Source organism: Arachis stenosperma, chromosome 1 (assembly GCF_014773155.1).
Source record: "Arachis stenosperma cultivar V10309 chromosome 1, arast.V10309.gnm1.PFL2, whole genome shotgun sequence".
NCBI classification, from domain to species: Eukaryota; Viridiplantae; Streptophyta; class Magnoliopsida; order Fabales; family Fabaceae; genus Arachis; species Arachis stenosperma.
Genome location: NC_080377.1, coordinates 52621986 through 52635284, shown reverse-complemented (window position 1 = coordinate 52635284; position 13299 = coordinate 52621986). Strand labels below are relative to the sequence as shown.

General features: G+C 36.9%; 1 non-coding gene across 1 annotated transcript; it reads left to right on the top strand.

Moving 5' to 3' along the window:
• Positions 1–3149: 3149 nt before the first annotated feature.
• On the top strand, positions 3150–3257 carry LOC130950697 (small nucleolar RNA R71). Its single transcript, XR_009073694.1, has one exon. It is a non-coding gene; the product is annotated as a small nucleolar RNA R71 (small nucleolar RNA).
• Positions 3258–13299: the final 10042 nt, after the last annotated feature.

The window sequence follows — 13299 nt, the reverse complement described above, 5'->3', positions numbered from 1 at the left end:
AAAATTTAAAATCCAAGTACTTCTTGTTCTTTTGTAATTAGACACATTTTTCATTTAAGAGAGGTGAATGATTCATGGAGTTATTCATAACTTTAAGACATAGACACTAGACACTAATGATCATGTAGTGAAGACACAAACGTAGCCAAACATAGAGCTCAAAATCGAAAATAGAAAAATAAATAGACAAGGAGATTAAGGAATGAGTCCACCTTAGTGAGGGTGGCGTCTTCCTCTTGAAGATCCAATGGAATGCCTGAGCTCGTCTATGTCTCTTCCTTGCCTTTGTTGCTCCATCTCTAGTGATTTTGGTGCTCCTATACTTAGTTGCTCCCAATAGTTGTGTGGAGGAAACTATATTCCTTGAGGCATCTAAGGGATTTCTTGACTTGTTGAGGTCCATGAGTGGGCTCTCTTGTTTGCTCCATCCTTTTCTTAGTGATGTGCTTGTCCTCTTCAATGAGAATGTCTTCCTCTATGACAACTTCAGCTGAATTGCATAGGAATCACTTTTTTCTTGGCCACAACTTCATAGAAGTAGTCTTGATGGACCTTTGAGATGAATCTCTCCATCTCCCATGACACGGAGGTGGAAGCTTTTGCCTTTCCTTTCCTCTTTCTAGAGGTTTTTCCGGCCTTAGGTGCCATAAATGGTTATGGAAAAACAAAAAGCACTGCTTTTACCACACCAAACTTAAAAGGTTTGCTCGTCCTTGAGCAAAAGAATAAAGAAAGAAGGGGAAGAAGAAGAAAATGGAGGAGATAGAGGGAGATAGTGGTTCGGCCAAGAAGGGGGGGAAGGTGTTTGTATTTGAATGTGAGGTAGATGGGGTTTTTTGGGGAAAAGATATGGAGGTAATTGGTGAAGAGGTGATGGGGAAGAGTGAATGAGTTGATTGGTGAGGGGTATTTAGGGAAGAGTGGTTTGGGAGGGTAGGTGGGGATCCTGTGGGATCCACAGATCCTGAGGGGTCAAGGATGTATCATCACTGCTCCGATTAGGCGTATAAAACACCCTTGCTGTGCAATCCTGGCATTTAATGCCAGACTGCTGCTTGTTTCTGACGTTAAACGCCAGTTTTTATTTCTTTCCTAGCGTTAAACGCCAGGCTACAACCTGTTTCTGGCGTTTAATGCCAGATTGTTGATTCTTTCTGGCGTTTAACGCTAGTCTGGTGCTTGTTTCTGGTGTTTAACGCCCAGAATTGTGCCAGACTGGGCGTTAAATGCCCATTCTGCTACCCTTACTGGCGTTTAAATGCCAGTAAGTCTCTCCTCCAGGGTGTGCTATTTTTAATGCTGTTTTTTATTTTTCTTTAATTTTTGCATTTGTTTTTGTGACTCTACATGATCATCAACCTGAAAAAAAGAAAATACATAGATAGATAAAATTGGGTTGCCTCCCAATAAGCGGTTCTTTAATGTCAATAGCTTGACAGTGAGCTCTCATGGAGCCTCACAGATGTTCAGAGCATTGTTGGGACCTCCCAACACCAAACTTAGAGTTTGAAAGTGGGGGTTCAACACCAAACTTAGAGTTTGGTTGTGGCTTCCCAACACCAAACTTAGAGTTTGACTGTGGGGTCTTTGGTTGACTCTACAGTGAGAGAAGCTTTTCTTGCTTCCTCTCCATGGTTACAGAGGGAGATCCTTGAGTTTTAAACACAAGGTAGTCCTTATTCAATTGAAGGACCAACTCTCCTCTGTCCACATCAATCACAGCTTTTGCTGTGGCTAGGAAGGGTCTTCCAAGGATGATGGATTCATCCTCATCCTTTCCAGTGTCTAGGATTATGAAATCAGCAGGGATGTAAAGGCCTTTGACCTTTACTAGCACGTCCTCTACCTGTCCATAAGCCTTTTTCATGGATTTGTCTGCCATCTCTAATGAGAATGTGGCAGCCTGTACCTCAAAGATTCCCAGTTTCTCCATTGCAGAGAGTGGTATTAAGTTTATGCCTGACCCCAGGTCACACAAAGCCTTCTCAAAGGCCATGGTGCTTATGGTACAGGGAATTAGGAATTTACCAAGATCCTGTTTCTTTTGCGGTAAAGTTTACTGAACTCAGGTATTCAGTTTATTAATGAGCAATGGAGGCTCATCCTCCCAAGTCTTATTACCATATAGCTTGCCATTCAGCTTCATGATTACTCCTAAATACTGGGCAACTTGCCCTTCAATAATGTCTTCATCTTCTTCAGAAGATGAATAGCCATCGGAGCTCATAAATGGTAAAAGGAGGTTCAATAGAATCTCTATGGTCTCTAGGTGAGCCTCAGATTCCTTTAGGTTCCTCATTTGGGGGCTCCTTTTTGTCCAAAGGACGTCCCAAGAGGTTTTTCTCACTGGGATTCATGTCCTCCTCCTCCTCTGTGCATTCGGCCACACCAAGTAAGGTTATGGCCTTGCACTCTCTTTTTGGGTTCTCTTCTGTATTGCTTGGGAGAGTGCTAGGAGGAGTTTCAGTGACTCTTTTACTCAGCTAGCCCACTTGTGCTTCCAAGTTTCTAATGGAGGACCTTGTTTCATTCATGAAACTTAAAGTGGCCTTAGATAGATCAGAGACTATGTTTGCTAAGCTAGAGGGACTCTGCTCAGAATTCTCTGTCTGTTGCTGAGAAGATGATGGAAAAGGCTTGCTGTTGCTAAACCTGTTTCTTCCACCATTATTAAAGCCTTGTTGAGGCTTTTGTTGATCCTTCCAAGAAAAATTTGAATGATTTCTCCATGAGGAATTATAGGTGTTTCCATAGGCTTCACCCATGTAATTCACCTCTGCTATTGCAGGGTTCTCAGGATCATAGGCTTCTTCTTCAGAAGATGCCTCTTTAGTACTGTTGGATGCATTTTGCAATCCATTCAGACTCTGAAAAATAATATTGACTTGCTGAGTCAACATTTTGTTCTGAGCCAATATGGCATTCAGAGCATCAATTTCAAGAACTCCCTTCCTCTGAGGCATCCCATTACTCACAGGATTCCTTTCAGAAGTGTACATGAACTAGTTATTTACAACCATGTCAATGAGTTGCTGAGCTTCTGCAGGCATTTTCTTTAGGTGAATGGATTTACCTGCAGAATGGTCCAATGACATCTTAGATAATTCAGACAGACCATCATAGAATATATCCAGGATGGTCCATTCTGAAAGCATGTCAGAAGGACACTTTTTGATCAGTTGCTTGTATCTTTCCCAAGCTTCATAGAGGGATTCACCTTCTTTCTGTCTGAAGGTTTGAACATCCACTCTAAGCTTACTCAGATTTTGAGGAGGAAAGAACTTGGCTAAGAAAGCCATGACCAGCTTATCCCAAGAGTTCAGGCTATCTTTAGGTTGAGAGTCTAACCATACTCTAGCTCTGTCTCTTACAGCAAAAAGGAAAAGTATAAGCCTGTAGACCTTGGGATCAACCCCATTGGTCTTAATAGTATCACAGATCTGCAAGAATTCAGTTAAGAACTGGAAAGGATCTTCTGATGGAAGTCCATAAAACTTGCAATTCTGTTGCATTAGAGAAACTAATTGAGGCTTTAGCTCAAAATTGTTTGCTCCAATGGCAGGGATTGAGATGCTTCTTCCATGGAAGTTGGAATTTGGTGCAGTAAAGTCACAAAGCATCTTCCTTGCACCTCCACTATTGTTATTGGGTTTGGCCATCTCTACTTCTTTTTTGAAAATTTCAGTAAAGTCCTTTGCAGAGTGTTGTGTTTTAGCTTTTCTTAGCTTCCTCTTCAGAGTCCTTTCAGGATCCAGATCAGCTTCAACAAGAATGTTCTTATTCTTGCTCCTACTCATGTGAAAAAGAAGAGAACAGAAAAGAAGAGGAATCCTCTATGTCACAGTATAGAGATTCCTTTATGTGAGTAGAAGAAGAAAAGTATAGAAAAAGGAGAAGAGGAAAATTTGAACACAGAGAGAGAAGAGGGTCGAATTTTAAGATGAAGAGAAGTGTTAGTAAATGAATAAATAAATAGAGAAAGATGAGAGAGATAGGGGGAATTCGAATATTAACTAAAAGAGAAGAAAAATATTTTTGTTTTTATTTTAATTATTTGTTAAAATTTAAAAATTAAGAGAAGAAATAAAATTAAAATTAAAATTTGAAACAATTAGTTAATTAAAAAGAATTTTGAAAAAGGATGAGGAATTTTTGAAAATTAGAGAGAGAAAAGTAGTTAGGTGGTTTTGAAAAAGATAAGAAACAAACAAAAAGTTAATTAGTTAGTTGAAAAAGATTTGAAAATCAATTTTGAAAAGATAAGAAATTAGAAAAGATTTTGAAATCAAATTTTTGAAAAAGATATGAATTGAAAAGATATGATTAAAAAGATATGATCGAAAAGATATGGTTGAAAAAGATTTGATTTTTAAAATTAATGACTTGACTAACAAGAACTAAAAGATATGATTCTAGAAATTAAAGATTGAACCTTTCTTAACAAGAAAGTAACAAACTTTAAGTTTTTGAATCAATCACATTAATTGTTAGTAAAGTTTTTTTTTTTGAAAATCATGAAATAAAGATTAAGGAAAAAGATTTTGAAAATCAATTTTAAAAAATTTTCGAAAATAATAAAAAAATAAAAAAGATTTGATTTTTGAAAAAGATTTTGAAAAGATAGGATTTTTGAAATTGAAATCTTGACTTGACTAACAAGAAACAACTTATTTTAAAAAATTTTTACTAAGTCAACCCAAAGATTTCGAAATTTATGAGTAAAATAAGGAAAAGATAAATTTTTTTTTGAATTTTTAATGAGGAGAGAGAAAAGCACAAATATGACCCAAAACATGAAAATTTTGGATCAAAACCAATGATGCATGCAAGAACACTATGAATGCCAAGATGAACACCAAGAACACTTTGAAGATCAAGATGAACATCAAGACTTATTTTTGAAAAAATTTTAAGAAAAGAAAAACATGCAAGACACCAAACTTAGAAATTTTTCATGTTTAGAGACTATGAATGTAAAAATGCATATGAAAAACAACAAAAGACACAAAACAAGAAAATATGAAGATCACACAAGAAGACTTATCAAGAACAACTTGAAGATCATTAAGAACACCATGCATGAGTTTTCGAAAAAAATTTTTGAGAAAAATAAAAATATGCAATTGACACCAAACTTAAAAATTGACTCTAGACTCAAACAAGAAACACAAATTATTTTTGGTTTTTATGATTTTATTAAAATTTTTTTTTGGATTTTTCAAAAATTATTTTTTGGAAAAATGAAAAAGAAGAATTTTTTTAAATATTTTTGAAAACTTTTTGAAAATAAAATAAAGGTTGAAACAAGAAGAAAATTACCTAATCTAAGCAACAAGATGAACCGTCAGTTGTCCAAACTCGAACAATCCCCGGCAACGGCGCCAAAAACTTGGTGCACGAAATTGTGATACACAATGGCACAAACAACTTGTACACTCAATTGTAATCTCAACTCTTTTTCACAACTTCGCACAACTAACCAGCAAGTGCACTGCGTCGTCCAAGTAATAAACCTTACGTGAGTAAGGGTCGATCACAAGGAGATTGTCGGCTTGAAGCAAGCTATGGTCACCTTGTAAATCTCAGTCAGGCGGATTTAAATGGGTTATGGAGTTTTAATAATTAAAAGATAAATAAACAGAAAATAAAGATAGAGATACTTATGTAATTCATTGGTGGGAATTTTAGATAAGTGCATGGAGATGCGTCATTCCTTCTGAATTTCTATTTTCCTACCGCCTTCATTCAATCCTTCATACTCCTTTCTATGGCAAGCTGTATGTAGGGCGTCACCGTTGTCAATGGCTACTTCCCATCCTCTCAGTGAAAAAGGTCCTCTACCATTTCCCGCATGGCTAATAAGCTGTTGGTTCTCGATCATGTAGGAATAGGAATTACTATCCTTTTGCGTCTGTCACCACGCCCTACAGTCGTGAGTTTGAAGCTCGTCACAATCATCCCATCCCAGATCCTACTCGGAATACCACAGACAAGGTTTAGACTTTTCGGATCTCAAGAATGCTGCCAATGGATTCTAGCTTATACCACGAAGACTCTGATCTCACAGAATGGAAGGCTCTGTTGTCAGGAGAGGCAACCATGCGTTGTGGGCCAGGAATCCAAGAGATACACACTTTAGCTTTCGCAGGTAGAACGGAAGTGTTTGTCAGGCACGCGTTCATAAGTAAGAATGGTGATGAGTGTCACGGATCATCACATTCATCAGGTTGAAGTGCGAATGAATATCTTAGAATAAGAATAAGCATGAATTGAATTGAAAATAGTAGTAATTGCATTAATACTCGAGGAACAGCAGATCTCAACACCCTTAATCTTTGGTGTGTAGAAACTCCACCGTTGAAAATACATAAGTGATAAAGGTCTAGGCATGGTCGTGAGGCCAGCCCCCCAATGTCTAAGATCGCATAAACTTATCGAAGATCGATACCAAGATTAAAATACAATAGTAAAAAGTCCTATTATTACTAGACTAGTTAGTAGGGGTACAGAAATGAGTAAATGATGCAGAAATCTACTTCCGGGCCCACTTGGTATGTGCTTGGGCTGAGCATTGAAGCTTTCACGTGTAGAGATCTTCCTTGGAGTTGAACACCAGTTTGTAACTTGTTTCTGGCGTTTGACTTTGCTTTGCAACTTGTTTCTGGCGTTTAACGACAGAATAGGGCAGAAAATTGGCGTTAAACACCAGTTTGCATCATCTAAACTCGGATAAAGTATGAACTATTATATATTGCTGGAATGCCCTGGATGTCTACTTTCCAACGCAATTGAGAGCGTACCATTTAGACGTCTGTAGCTCCAAAAATTCTATTTCGAGTACAGGGAGGTCAGAATCCAACAGCATCAGCAGTCCTTTGTCAGCCTCTGAATCAGATTTTTGCTCAGGTCCCTCAATTTCAGCCAGAAAATACCTGAAATCACAGAAAAACACACAAACTCATAGTAAAGTCCAGAAATATGAATTTTGCTTAAAAACTAATAAAAATAGACTAAAAACTAACTAAATCATACTAAAAACTATATGAAAACAATGCCAAAAAGCATATAAATTATCCGCTCATCATGGAACAACATTCAATCAGCTAAGTTTTAACAACTATAATTAATATTTATTTTTTTATTTTAAAAAAATAAAATCTGAATAATTAGCATTAATTAACAATTTGAACTATAAGGATTACTAAAAAAACCCTAATTCCGTATCAATCCCTCCATCGTCATTCCTTTCTTTGATCACGCTCCATTCACACTCACACAAAGTATCTCCATCCTCCTCCCCCGAACAGCGGTCGCCATCATCGTTGTCCTTGTTACTATCGCCGCTAGCGTGTCTCGTGCAAACCAGCCACGTTGTCGCGGTAACTGCCATCCGCATCTCCGACCACATCCAAGCGAGCATCGCGTCCCGTCCCCGCCTCGTGAAGCGATCACGCTACTCGCATATCCAAGCCCAAGTCTGCGTTTGTGCCGCTGCGACTAGGGTGGCAAGCGGGGAAGCCCACCTCGCCCTGCCAGAAGCCCGTCCTTTGGCGGGCTGGCCCGCGCCGTCCCGTCTAGTGAGGCGGTCTCAGAATCCTAGCCTGCCCTGCCTAACGGCATGCTGGCGGGCCGGCGGGCTACGCCCGCCAAATATCTTCTTTTTTTTTTACTTTTAACTATTAAATAATATATATAAAGGCACAAAAAAATCTCTCATATTTTTTACTTTTAACTATTATAATTTCTAAAAGTATAAACAAATTATAATTTTTATATTCACAAATATTAAAGTCTTTGTAATTATAAATATTGTTCCCAAAATAAAATAAACATAATCCAAAACATAATTATAAATATTATCTCTAAAACAAAATAAATATAATCTAAAACACTCAATTTTCATCTTCATTCTCTTGTAAGTTGGGTTGGGAAAAGTTGGATTTTGGCAAAAAAAAATTGTAAAGATACCCCCTTGCTAAAAATATACTAAGCTGGCGGGGAAGCCCACTCCGCCCTGCCCTGCCAAAGCTCGTCGTTTAAACGGTGCGGGTTAGGCGGGCATTTACTATTTGGCAGTCCCAATTTTCCAGCCCAACCCACCTTTTTGGCGGGTTATGCGGGCCGGCCCGGCGGGTTTAGGCCTGTTTGCCACCCCTAGCTGCGACCTCCACCCCGACAATCCTCTGCGCAGCACCAGTGCCCTCTACAACCAATCATCATCGCTGTAATGCGCGCTTTGCATGCACTGTTTCCTTCTCCGCAGAACCACAACAGCGCTATCCCCTCGCGAAACATTACCGGCCACTACAACATGCTCTCTCTCTTGTTTCCACCTTCTCAATCCTTTCTACTTCCTTTTTTAGTGAGCTAATTCATCTTCTTTTATTTTTTCTTTTCCGATTTCCTTTTTTTCCTCCAATTTAATTTAAAATCCAATTTCTTCTTTTATTGTTCCAGTTGTTCTAGTTTGTGTGTTGTTTCTGTTGTAAACTATGGTGGCGAGTTTGGCAGATGTGAGATCTGGATCAAAATTTATGATATTATTTTTTTTCTAGTTGTTGGTTCCTTTTGGAATTTGTACTATTTGTTGATTTTTGAGGGTTTTGTGTTCTGTTATTACTAATGAAGATTTAGGTATATGATTATTCTTGAAAATTATGATTCTACCTTTGTTGTGGAAGTAAGCCTTGGATAATATTTTGATCTGTTGATATTTGAAGTCCTCATGTTTAATTGCCAATCTCATTATTCTGTATATATGTTTTCAAACTTATAAGAAGGGCTTACTATTCAAAGAGGAGAACCTCTTGATCATCACCAAGTTTTGAGACCATTCATACTTTGGAGGCTTAAACACAAGGTGTAATACCCTAATATTCAAATTCTTATGCTCGAGTTATCAGTCAATGATAATAAGGTGGTATGACTCAAGATGGATTATAATACATACATATATATAGTTGAAGGGAGTTATTAAATGAGAAGCCTGAAAATGAGTAAAATAAAAATCGCGAATCGAGGACACTCATGTATCGATGAAAACGAAAGGTAAAGTACGTTCAGAATGCAATAAGCAATAAAACATAAGTAATATCCACTAGTCGCGACTTTCAAAGTTTAGGCCGGCTAGGGTACATAATTAAAATAAGTTTGACAATTGTATTTTTCCTATCACTTCCAAAATATATACATTAAGGACTCTATAGGAATGTTTCAAAAGAAATAGTTAAATACATATACATTTTTCAAAACAAGTAAGGAGAGATTCTAAGCAAAAGAAATACAGAGTCCAATAATCTTCGCCATCTCTTAGATGAACCACAGTCCACTATTGAGCACCTGGACCTGCATATGAAAAACAGAGAATATATAGGAAATGAGAACCCACGACCAATAGGTTCCCAATACGGTAAAAGCGTCAAATAAATACAATGCATTGTAATAGGAATTCACTAACCATCCCTAAGCTTCATACCTCAACATGTCATATCCCATTCCTAAATTCTCATTAACCCATATTCAGACAACTACTCTAAGGGATTCTAATCTAACTCTCTTATCTCATTAACTATTCCACAATTCTTTGCAACCTTCCAATTATCAAATGGTTCCACTCTCAGTTAACTCGACTAATTGATTCTATAACAGAACCTCAAACCTTCACCAGTAGGAAGTGGAATCACTCCACCGTATCAACCCATGTAACTCATATAATTTCATTTCATACGTTCACCTTTATTATTTTAATCATTTTGTCATTTCATCTCAACAAGGATAGCCCCCAGCGTCAACCAACACACCAGCATGAGGGACCTCTCAGTTGTGTAAATACAAGTAAGACAAACAAAAAATAATACACAAGTAAATTCAAGTAAAGCATTTAGCACATATACATTTAATTATGCCCAAATAGGCAAGTTAAGACAAGAAGGGCAAACCCAAATAATCTAAACAATGTAAATGATGAATGCCTGTTTTATGGCTAATGATATCATCTATCGGTTATATAGCCAACTTGACATGTCCAGAGCAAGCAGAATCATTCCACTGCATCAACCCAGATAGGTTTATCTGGCAAGCAGAATCACACCACTGCGGCAAGCAGAATCACTCCACTACAAGTAAAGGCAAGTGGAATCACTTTGCTACGGTAAGTGAAATCACTCCATTGCAAGTAAATCATTTTCAAAACCATTCTCTTCATACCTCGATCAAATCAATTGTTCGTCACCTCTTAACATCATATTCTTACTCATCACCTCTCAATTAAATTCAGCCATCACTCATCATCATATTCATCCTCATCATAAATTTAACCCCTCTTCATCAATGCTAGATCCTCATTTCTAACTTTTCTACTCATTAATTCACTTGTTCTAGACTCATAACAGAGCTTGCAAAGGTTTGAAAGGCAAGAAGAATGGTTGAAAGCTTTAAAAACACAATTTCAACAAAATTGGGGTTCATGCGTACACATGCTTTGTCTGTGTACGCATGAGTGTCATATTGGGAATGTCGCATACGCGGTCCTCTTTCCGTGTATAGGAGAGTGAAAAATAGAAATTCTGCCTCGCGTCGCGTGACACCTCTGCGTACGCGAGTTTGCAACTCTGATGGCGCTCATACGAGAGAGTACAGGCAGAGCCCAATACCCGAGTCACGTGGCACCTCCGCATACACGAGTTTATCAATTTTTAGAAAAGATGTTTAGTGCAGAAAACTTAATTTTTAACACAAACTTTGAAATCTCATAACTTATTCCAAAAAAATTCATTTTTCAACCATTCTTGAACTGTTGGAAAGATCGATACATGAATTTTCATAAAAATCTTTGTAAAATTTTCAATTCTGAGGACCGAGTTATGGCCTGCCGAATTTGGCAAAAAATTAGTTTAAAGTGGAATTTACTAATTTTCCAAGGATTCATGATGAGTGGATATTCTATACGCTTTTTGCCATCATTTTCATATAGTTTTCATTATATTTTGTTTAAGTTTTATTCCATTTCATAGGTTTTAGTGTGAAATTCATATTTTTGGATTCTACTTTGAGTTTGTGTTTTATGATGATTTCAGGTAATTTCTGGCTGAAATTGAGGAGCTTTGGAAAAAGTCTGATTCAGAGACACAGAAAGGACTGCAGATACTGTCAGGATCTGACCTCTATGCACTCAAAGGAGCATTTCTGGAGCTACAAAAGTCCAAATTGTGCGCTCTTAATGGCTATGGAAAGCTAACATCCAGGGCTTTCTATAAATATATAATAGTTCATACATTGCTGCAGAAATGAAAGCCCAAAACTGGCATTCAACGCCAGCCACCAACCCTATTCCTGGCGTCCAACGCCCAAAAGGGAGCAGCTGGCATCCAATGCCCATTCAAGAGTCCCAAGCTGGCATCCAACACCCCATGGGGAGTACCAACTCGTGTTTCTTTCAAGCTGAGTCCAAACACTCACCAAGTGGGCCCAAAAATTGGATTTTTGCACTACAAGACTAGTTTATCTTATTTCAGTAATCATTAGTTAGCGTATTAGTATTTATAGGAGAAGATCACCCTTGTTTAGGGGATCCGCCAATCTTCTTTTCCCACTTTTACATTCGAATGCTATTCTATGTACAGTATGAGTCACTAACCTCCTAGGTTAAAGTTAGGAGCTCTGCTGATTCTTATGGATTAATAATATCACTATTCTATTTCAATCTATGTTTGATTCCATTCTAAGATGTATCTTCATTCTTCATCCTAATGAATTGGGAGTGTAACTTGACCGTCATCCCTATTCTACATGGGTTCGTGTGAGTCTTTAACGGGATAGTACTGAACCACAAGCTTGATTATACATATCTTAGATGGCTAATCCACGACTTCGTTGGGTACTTAGAGACATCAGTGCAGTCGAGGTGTAAGGCAATTAGGGCCTTTGTGGTCTAGGCTAGAACCAAAGGAATGGACTGCTAGAGCTTCACCCTCGTTCAGATTGGATGACCGCTGACCCGACGTTTGATCTAAAGCAGAGGAGATTAATGACCGCTGACCCGGCGTTAATCATTTACAGCCTGCCATGGAATGAATCATCAGAAGTTGGAGTAGATGGTGAGAAAAGTTGATCCAGAAGGAAGAAGAATCTCTGAAGCCTCAACCGTTCTCCTGTCATTAATTTCACACCAATTAAGTTATTCTATCTGTACTATATTTTATGCATTTTTCATGACAAACTATATTTTCTATCCGCCTGACTAAGATCTACAAGATAGCCATTACTTGTTCAAACCAAAAATCTCTGTGGTATCAACCCTCACTCACCTGAGGTATTACTTCGACGACCCAGTGCACTTGCCGGTCTATCTGTGCAAATATTGCGGAGACAAATTTGTGCGCCAAGTTTTTGGCGCCGTTGCCGGGGATTGTTCGGATTTGACAAACTACCAGATTATCTTGTTGTTTAGATTAGGTACTTTTTACTATTTTGTTTTGTGTCTTTTGTTTTCTTTTTCAAAAACGTTTTTTTTTTTCAAAATCCATCTTTCTTTTGTCTTTTGTTTGCGTCTAGTGTCAATTCTTAAGTTTGGTGTCCTTTGTGTATTCTTTATTTCTTTAAATTTTCGAATTGTTCTTGAGTGTTCTTCTTGGTATTCAAGTTGTTCTTGTCTCTTTTCTTATTTTGATCTTAAAATTTTTAAGTTTGGTGTCTTTTGGTGTTTTTCTTTCTAATTTTTGAAAAAGCTAGTGTCTTTGATCTAAAAATTTTAAGTTTGGTGTCTTTAGTTGTTTTTCTCTTTCTTCATTAATTTGAAAAAAAAAATAAAAAATATTTCTTTCATCTTTATTCAAATTTTCGAAAATCTTACTTTCTTTTTTCATTTTGATTTAAAAATTTTAAGTTTAGTATTTTCTTCTTAGTAAAGTTTAAATTTTGATTTCAAAATCTTATCTTTTCAAATCTTTATCTTATCTTTGGTTTATCTTTCTTTAAATTTCAAATCATTATCTTATCTTATTTTAACTTTAAATTTCAAAATCAAATCTTTTGAAAATTCAAAAACTTTTTAAATCTTCACCATATCTTATATTTTCAACTTGTTTTCAAATCTTTACCTTATCTTGTTTCAATTTTAAAATTCAAAATCAAATCTTTTTCAAATCTTTTCAATTCTTATCTTATCTTGTTGACTTTTCCTTTCCAGTTTTAAATTTCAAAATTTTTAAAATCAAATCTTTTTCAAATCTCCTATCTTATCTTATTTTCAAATCTTTCTTAATTAGTTAATTGTTTCATCTTATTTTAATTTTAAAAGTT